Source organism: Euphorbia lathyris, chromosome 9 (assembly GCF_963576675.1).
Source record: "Euphorbia lathyris chromosome 9, ddEupLath1.1, whole genome shotgun sequence".
Taxonomy (NCBI): Eukaryota; Viridiplantae; Streptophyta; class Magnoliopsida; order Malpighiales; family Euphorbiaceae; genus Euphorbia; species Euphorbia lathyris.
In genome coordinates this window covers 76,269,336-76,279,255 of record NC_088918.1, presented here as the reverse complement: position 1 = coordinate 76,279,255, position 9,920 = coordinate 76,269,336, and positions in this window count along the sequence as shown.

Below are 9,920 nucleotides of genomic sequence, written 5' to 3'. Positions count from 1 at the left end.
AATTTAATAATAGAATTTGAGATTATTATTTATAAATTCAGTGGATTTTTTGAACCTTTTTTGTCTAATCCGTACAAAAAGACAGTATATTTTTTTTTAATTTTTTTCACATCCCAACAAATGTTTGTGATTTGTTACTGATAAAATGACACACATATGAAGTGTAGATAACAAGATTCATGACCGAGAGACAGTTTGATGAATTATTTCTCAAATTGACCCAATTTATGAACGTTAGGGGTAAAATTTCTCTTGACTTCCAACGTTAGGGGTAAAATTGCACCATTTTAGACGTTGGGGGTAAAATTACTCCTGACCCAAAACCTTAGAGGTATTTTTGTACCTTAACCCTACTTTTTTTTGTATGTGAATCGATGGAAATGAGTTCATTAAAATAAAAAAATAAAGTTTAATAGTTTTGAAAGAAAATAAGTTCATCTTTATGAAACATGTTCTATATTAGTGACAGTTGATACAATCAGGTCCGGTTCTGACATTTTAGGGACCCCAAGCGAAATAAGAGATAATAAGTCCTTAATAAATAAAAATTGTAGTTAAAAGTCTAAAAATAGAAATTTAGACCCATTTTAAACCTAAAATGTCATATATTTGGTCCATGTTTAGACCTAATGGGTATTATAACTAAATTTATAACTAAAAGAATAGTATATATTCAATAAAATTAAAAATTTTGGGCCCCTTTTAGCCTTGGGTCCTAGGCGGCCGCACCCCGGGCTTATGCCCAGGGCGGGCCCTGGATACAATTTAGGATAATTCCGAAAATAACTCTGGTGTTTTTGCTGATTTGTGGTTGTAAAAAGAGAAGCGGTACTCTCACCCTTTTACAAAATAAATGATTTTTAAATTGACACTGTTCATTTTGATTTTAATAATCTCAAAATAAAAAAATTCAAAAATTAAGTTTGTTTAATACCATTTTTATCATAGAACCACGTTTTTATTTTCAAAAAGAAGATTTTGAGCGTCGCATTGACCGATCACTTTACCGACTAAATTGCCTGTCATCTTTACTCTATGTATATTTTTAGACGAAAATAAAATCCAAATACCAAATTATGAAGTAAGACAAAATTCAGATATAATTTACTCAATAAATGTAGGCTTAATACATCATTTGCCCTCTGAACTTGTCCAAAAAGCTTGATTGGCCCCCTGAACTTTTAAAGTGTCTCGATAGCCTCCTGAACTTACATAAAATGTTCAGTTAGCCCCCTGAACTTGCACAAAATATAATCAATTGATCACTCGGTTGTAAAAAAGTAAGTTAAATATGAAAGATGTATTGCACGAGTCTTAAAAAAAAGTAAAATGATCGAAATCGGGCTATACAGTTCTTAGATTAGAGAAGACAAGTTGTATAGTTCAGCAAGCAATAACTTTCTTTTTAACCTATTTTTGAATTATGTAATAACATTCTAAGATGCATGGAATACATCTTCCGCATTTAACTTAATTTTTGTGAGACAGAGTTGATAACATCAAGATATTATCCTGAGGACCAAAAGGGATATTCACCTCAAAGTACGCCACGTAGTGATCCCCAAAGGGAAACTAGCTGGCGGATCTATAAGGCGGATCTCTCTATTCGCCTCTATAACGGCTGGCCGCCGACTCGGCCATAAAAGATCATTAATGAGTTATTAATTAGCTAAACCGCCAGGTTAAGGATAACTCATAACTGCCATTAATGAAGCATTAATGGAGACTTTCTAGTTACCTGAAGGTTACAACTTCCCAGCTATATATAGCCCAATCCCCTAGGCTATCAAGGTACACATTCTCACAACCCTTGTCAATTCAGTTGGTTTCCTTGATTCATCTTACTGACTTTGGCATCGGAGCTTCCCCCCGTCGAACCCAACGACGCCCCCAAAGGGACGAAAGTTGATCATAAATTCTCCACTTGTTATCAATTGGTGCGGTGATCGTGGAATCCTTAATCAAACAAAGGATTTTTCGTTCACGCTGAAAACGCAATGACCAGCGGAGGTGAAAATCCCTCCTCAGGGATTGAAACGCCGTTAGTTACACCATCTAGTGCTGGTCGCACCGATACAACTGCTCCTATAACACATGTCGACAGTAACATGCCTACAGCTGCTTTTATCAATATGTGTGCCCAAGATATTGAAGCGCGATATGGACTTGAGATAGGGAATCGCCTTCGAACATTCATGACTCTTCCGCCGCGTTGGAGCACGACGTCTACATCGACCATTTCATCTTGGCCTTTAAACTTTGGCCTTGGTCCAGGTGCCCATAGCTCTTCGTCCCTTCAAGCCCACAACACTGATTCTATGTTAACTGCCACGACATCAGGTGGCGAGCGACCAATTAATCGGGAGTTATTCCCTGGTGAAGGAAGTCAAAGAAATGATACGACCCTTCCTGGCGGATCTAGGGGTCCAGGGTTGAATCTTGGCGGGCCCAATATACCCAGACGTCGACGAATTTATCCCTTGGCGGATCTAAAGGGCCAACTCATAAAAAGCGTAGAAAATAGAAAGGTAGGCAGACAAGGTCACCTTCACCCCGACGAGCGAGATCCTCCCGTCGTGGCAGATCGCCCCCATCTACTGGCCGTAGACGAAGTAAAAGGCCAGAAAAGACACCCCATGCAAACAGACCACCACAGCCGCCGCCTTCAGGAACTATTGGACACATCCCGTCAGGAGGTCAAGGGGGAGGAAACGGTCCGACTCCCCCAGGTGGAGGAAACAGAGGAGGAGGTGGTGGTGGAGGAGGAGGCGGAGGAGGAAGCGGACGCGGTAATGGAGGAAGACGTTCGCCATCTGATCCATCGTCTGATTCAAGTTCTTCTTCTTCTTCTTCTTCTCCAAGCAGATCGCCACGAAGAGGCCATCCCAGGGCGAATCCAGAAAATTTTGATGATAGAGTGAGGGCCCTGGTGCTCCGTATGAATGAAGAAAATGCCAGGCACAACCCGTTCGCCAATAAGGATTCGCCTTTTGCAGCTTGGATTGAGGCGGAGGAGACGGAAAGAGCTTTTAAGATTCCCAATCTCGCAATATACACAGGCAAAGATAATCCAGAAGCTCATGTTCGAAAGTATCGAATACTGGCCAGACTCAACCGAGCCACTGAGCCCGTGCTCTGCAAAATGTTTATCACCACGCTGGGGGCCCCAGCCTATTTGTGGTTTCAATCTCTACCTCCAGGCTCGATAAACAACTTTGATCAATTGAGCAGGGAATTTTGCGCAAAATTCGCCGGTTGTATTCCTGCAGTGGTGAAATCTGGGAAGCTTTTTGAGTTAAAGCAGAGGGCGAATGAATCCCTTCGGGAGTACGTGGACACCTTCAACCAATTATGCATACAAATTGTTGATGTGGACATCTCCGTAGTTGTGGAATGCTTCGTAAGAAATACCACCTGTAAGAGTTTGCAGGAAGATCTCATCCGAAAGAAACCCACCAGTATGGCAGAATTGATGGAACGTTGTAAAGATTTCATTAAGGTGGATGACATTCGTCGAGGTTCACCGTCATCGCCAAGAAGGGACAAGGGCAAATCTCGTCCCCGAGATAGAGACAAACATCAGGATTCTTCCTCTAGAAATAGGCGAAGAGATTCTAAGAACAAATCAACGTTTGTCACCTCTTTCACACCTCTTAATGCTTCTAAAAGTGAAGTTCTTATGTGGATTGAGAACAGTCAACACAAACGGAGCATTTCATACCCCGAACCGAAGGGAGGGGAGTACACCAATAATGGTAAAAATCCTAAAAACTATTGTAAGTATCACAGGAAAAATGGCCACGACACTGATGCATGCTGGGAGTTGGCTCGAGAAATTGAGCGTCTCATGGAAAGAGGCAAATTGGATCGGTTCATCCAAACTGAAGGCAAGAGAGGAGATGGTGACAGATCCAAGGAGGACCCAAAGAAGAAGGGAAAGGGTACCATCAATGTCATAGCGGGCGGACCTGGGTACCAGCCAACGTTGAAAAAGGCAAGGACTATCGCCCTTGACAGGACGTCGTTAAATCGCCCCTTTTCAGATGCAGGTCCTGAGATACCACCCCATGCGGATGCACTGGTCGTCACTATGATGGTGGAAGGCTGGGAGATGAAAAGGGTAATGATTGATGCTGGAAGTTCATGCAATGTCATTACCAGAGGAGCTTTCGCCAAACTCGTGATTGATCCTGTTCAAGTAGAGCCAACCGTGGTCGATATCTTGGGAGTGACAGGACATAGTATTCAAATAAAAGGCCAAGTTACCTTGGACTGTGAGCTTACAGAAGATGATCAGGTTTGGAGGGGAGATTTAGAATTTTCGGTCTTGGATGGTCAGTTAGCTTACAATATCATCCTAGGACGACCTTTTATCTCCGAAGTTGTAGCTCTTATCTCCATTCGCCACTTAACACTTTACATTCCCACGGCCAAGGTAGGTGTAATGATCAAAGGTAGCCAGAAGGTGGCCCAAGAGACGTACTCGGCATCACTAATGATTCGCCCCCAATCTAAGGAAGAAGATGAAGAGGAACGCGTTACGATGGCCTTGGGCGAGACAGAAATGTACCTTATGATGGATGAAAAGCAAGTGCGAATGGCCAAAGGGCTCAAAGATGAAGTTAAAAATGCAATCACCAAAGTGCTCCACGAGGCAGAAGATGTCTTCGCATGGAAAGATGAAATTCTCCCCGGAATCAGCCCAGACGTAATCGCTCACAAGCTCAACATTGATAAGGATGCAGTTCATGTGGCTCAGAAATGGAGAAATCATGGCCCGGAAAGGTAGAAGGTGATAGAGGAAGAGATCGGCAAGCTCTAGAAGGCGGATGCCATTGAGGAGGTGCTTTACACTCAGTGGTTGGCGAACGTCGTTTTGGTGAAAAATGCTGGCGGATCTTACCGCATGTGCATTGACTTTACAAATCTCAATAAGGCTTGCCCCAAAGACAACTATCCTTTACCATGTATTGATATGCTTGTAGATGGAACTGCCGGTCACGCAATGTACTCCTTTACTGATGTGAAGTCAAGTTATCATCAGATCCCTATGGAGCCCTCAGATAGAATCAAGACCTCGTTCGTAACACACCAAGCCACTTATTTTTTCAAAGTTATGCCCTTTGGGCTTAAGAACGCAGGTGCAACTTATTAGAGGATGATGAACAAAATATTCGCAGATAACAAAAGGGGTAACTATTCTGTCTATGTAGATGACATGATCATCAAAAGTACGACCGTAGAAAAACATGCAGACGATATAAAGGAGGTACTGGACGTACTCCGGCGCCACAACATTAAGCTGAACCCAGAGAAGTGCACTTTTGGGGCAACATATGGAAAATTCTTAGGGTTCATGATCAGCGAAAAAGGAGTTAGCCCAAACCCTGACAAAGTTAAGGCAGTTCTGGAAATGCAGGCACCGCGGAATATCAGAGAAGTACAACGCCTTAACGGGCGTATCATAGCCTTGGGCAGAGTTATCTCTTGCTCAGCCCGCAGATGCCAGCCCTTTTACAAGGTCATTAAGAAGCAAAACGCATTCGAGTGGAATGAGGATTGTGAAAGAGCCTTCTAAAGAATCAAACGGTTCCTCACGGAGCCACCCATGATGAGTCGACCTTTGAAGGGAGAGGACCTCTACATGTATGTATCGGTTACGGACAAAGCCGTATGCACAGTCATGATATGAGAAGAGGATGGCCAGCAGTTTCCGATTTATTACGTGAGCAAGGTTCTGAAAGACGCTGAAACCAGGTATTCAAAGCTTGATAAAATAGCACTGGCTGTTGTAACCACGGAAATCCGCCTTAGGCCATATTTTCAGGCGCATACCGTGGTGGTTCGAACAAATATACCAATGGGAAAGGTGTTGCAGAAACCAGACACTTCGGGAAGGCTGATGGAATGGGCAATCCGCCTGGGCGAATTCGATGTAAGGTATGAAAGTAGGCCAGCTTTAAAGAGTCAGGTCCTGGCGGACTTCGTGAATGAATTCACTGATGAAGGGATAGATCATCCCAAGCCTCTGATAGAAGAATGGTCAATGTACACCGATGGCGCCTCCTCGGTGGATGGAGCTGGCGTAGGCGTTGTGATCAAGGGTCCCCAATACATAAAATTACGGTACGCAGCAAAATTAAATTTCCAGGCAACTAATAATGCTGTTGAATATGAAGCTCTAATATTGGGATTGCGCCTACTTAAAGAAATTACTCCTGGGCGGATTATGATCTATAGTGATTCTAAACTAATGGTCAACCAAGTAATCAAGAATTACGAGGTGAAGGACGAGGTTCTGGCCAAATACGTAGCAGAAGTCAAAAAATTGCTGGATCACCTTGAGGCTAAGGAGACTAAATGGGAACTGGTTCACGTACCAAGTGAGTCCAACACAGAGGCGGATCATTTGGCCAAAATGGCCTCTTGTGAGGAGAACTGGACAGATCCGGATTGTCCCTTTGAAGTTAAAATAGCTGCAGCCTTCGCCTCAGAGGAAGTTTCTCTACTCACAACAGTGGAAGACGATTGGAGATCAGTAATCCGCCAATATCTGCTGAATGGAACCTTACCTGAGGATAAAGAAGAGGCACGGTGGATAGTTAGGAGAGCGGGTTATTTCTCCGTGATTAATGACTGCCTTTACAGAAAGTCCTTTAGTCATCCTTGGTTGTAGTGCATTCTACCGGAGGAAGGACAACAAGTCCTCAAGGAACTACATGAGGGATCCTGTGGGGCACACGAAGCATCCGCCGCCATCTTGAAAAAGTCCAGGTTAGCAGGTTTCTACTGGCCCACGGCTGAGTTGGATGCCCAAAAATTAGTAGAATCTTGTCACAATTGTCAGATTCATGCGAATGAATCACATACTGCCATACACATTCAGAGGCCAATCATAGAGGGACGTCCATTTGCCCTCTGGGGAATAGACATTGTTGGCCCATTTCATCCGACTCGCCGGCAGAGAAGGTACGTGGTAGTGGTAGTGGACCATTTCACCAAATGGGTAGAAGCCGAAGCTGTTTCCTCCATTACTGCAGAACGAATGGTGGAATTCGTCAAAGACAACATCGTAGGAAGGTACGGTGTTCCACATACCATCATCACCGATAATGGAACGCAGTTCAACTGTGGCGAATTCAAAGCTTTTTGTGAAGGGTTGGGCATCTTGAACAGATTTGCCTTCGTCTATTATCCCCAGTCCAACGGGATGACTGAAGTTACCAATCAGACGATCGTAAAAGGGATAAAGAAGAGATTAGGAGAGCATGATAAGAAGTGGGCGGACCAACTGACAATTGTTCTATGGGCTTACCGCACTACCCCAAGGACGGCCACAGGGGAAACGCCATTCGCCCTTTCTCACGGTGTCGAAGCTGTAATTCCAGTCGAAATACAGATCCCCAGTGATCGAGTGGCTTTTTATTGTGAAGAAGACAATGGTAAACAGCTAAGGGAGCATCTAGATCAAATAGAGGATCGCAGGGATCAATCCTATGTGCGCATGGCGGCTTATAAACAGCGGATTGCAGCTTACCATGATAAAAATGCCAAGCTTGTGGATCTAAATGTGGGTGATCTTGTGCTCCATAAAGCTAATAAAGTCCAATCTCGAGAAGGAAAGGGCAAGTTAGGGCTCAACTGGACAGGTCCATATCAGATAGTGGAGAAGATTGGATCCGCCACGTTTAAGATACATGACATGGAGGGTAATACACTAACACGCACGTGGAACCTCCAAAATCTCCGCAAATACTTTGTCAGAAAATGAAGTGTATATACGGTCTTGAGTACTCTTTTTCCTTTAATAAGCTTTTTCCCATGTGGTTTTTCTTATTAAAGGTTTTAACGAGGCTCACTTATAAGACCTACTTGCTGTAAAAAGGCATTTCTCCCATTAATAAACATCATTTGTTCTATTATCTATGTTCTTTTTATTGTTTAGTGCAGCAATATCAATATTCCAGTCTTAAAAAGAGGGGGGCATCCAACGCTCTCCACATTTGCAATGTATCGCTATCTTAGAGATACGTCCTCGATGCCCTTAAAAACATAAGAGGATCAATCTTATGGGCGGATTCGTCTCTAGGCGGATCCCAATCTCCAATAGAGTTAAAACGATCATTGGACGCAAGGTCTTTACACTCTCTTATCCTTCTCAGAAAGGAATTCACAAGTCCTACGGGCGGATCATTTCACCTCAAAGATAGGTAGCAAATCGATCCCCTAGGCAGCTTTACTTCCTCTAGAAGGAATAGAACAGCTTCCAAACCTTCGCAAAGGTTCACACAGTGGAGTATGGCTGGCCACCTACTCCAAATCCTAGATGTCTATATAATTCCTTACGCAAACGTAAAGGTAAAATAACATAGTTTCCATAAAGGATCAAAACAAATTGTACTTAAAAATATTTTTACAATATCTCAAAGCAAGCTAAACAACAATAGGAGCATCCTCCTTTGCGCTTTCTTCTCCCACGGTGCTTGCTTGGGGATCCTCCTTCTCCACATTTACAGATACGCCATCAGGAGATACCTCCTTATCCACCAAAGATGTGGGACCAAGTGGAAGAGCCTGGTCAGGAATTGGTTCTGCATCCGCTTTGAGGGGCGCTTCTTCAAGCTCATCCGTCAAGACCGTAGTAGAGGGTTTGGTTTCCTCCATAGGTCCCTTCATCCATCTCCGGACGTAATCAAGGAGGTACTCCTTAGCATCTGACATTTTATTGAACCTCGCCACATCTTCTGGTTCGGGGATGGCGAATTGCGGATCTGTGAAGTTAACCTCAGGATGCGCCAATGAGAAGTACGCCATAAGCATCTCGCCATAATAAAAAGCTTACACGCCCGCCGTGTATTCAGCTTCTCCAAGGGCGTCTTCATGGCTTTTGGCATTAGATGCAATCTTTGACTTTAAACTCTTAATCTCCTCATCCCTGAGAAATAAGGCGGCGGTGGCAGAGGCAAGGTTTGCATTCGCCGAAGCAAAACCTGCATTAATAGAAGCGATGGTGGAATTGGCTTCCACTATCTCTTTCTCTAACCTCTCGATAGTTGCCTTGTCCACCACATTCTGAAGGAGCTCATTTTCCATGGTCCGAAGGCGAGCATACAACTGTCAAAAACAAATGATTCAATCAAAAGGCAAAAAGAAAGGATTAAGGAGCTAATACTATCAACATCCATTCTAAAGAAACTCACCGAAAGAAACTCCGTCTTCCCTTTTTGAGCATGAATTGAACTAGGAATCTGGTTATAGTTCCTCTGCACTTCGCCCACCTGACCCAAGGCCTCATCCAGATCATTTAGGATGGATTCGTTCTCAAAAGAACCTTAGGCTCCCAATTTGGCGGACCAATATCCACCAATATCAGGCTTCGCCGTCTACACAAACATGAAAGAGTCATACTCCGGTCCCAAAACTTGATGAATGAAAGGAAATCAAAAGGTAAACTACCTGTGCAATCTCCTCAGCAGGTTTGGCGGACCTCATGGCATCCGCCATAAGTTTAGGACCCCAAGTGGTGATGGGCTTTCTCCTCTTTAGTGGCGGCTCAACCACTGTCTCTGCAGGACGTTTACCACTATTAGTTGGGGGATTTACCGCTTGACCTTTCTTGCGTGCTTCAGCCTCCAAAAACTTCCTGCACGTCTCTGCAAAAGCGTGATTGGCCTTAGATACACCCCTGCCAAAGAAAACATTAAAGTAATCAAAGTTCACGAAGAAATGAAGGTACCTTGGTCAAATTGCGCAATCTTTGAGTAAATGAATTGATCCCCTTCCAGGCGAATCAATGGGATATCACTCATCATGAAAGCTAAGGCATCTGCATAAGTCCATGCATCCGTCTTGATCTGCTTCATGAGCTCCGCCACCTCCTCATCACTGTTCGTTAAAATTCGCATGTCACCCGCCATATG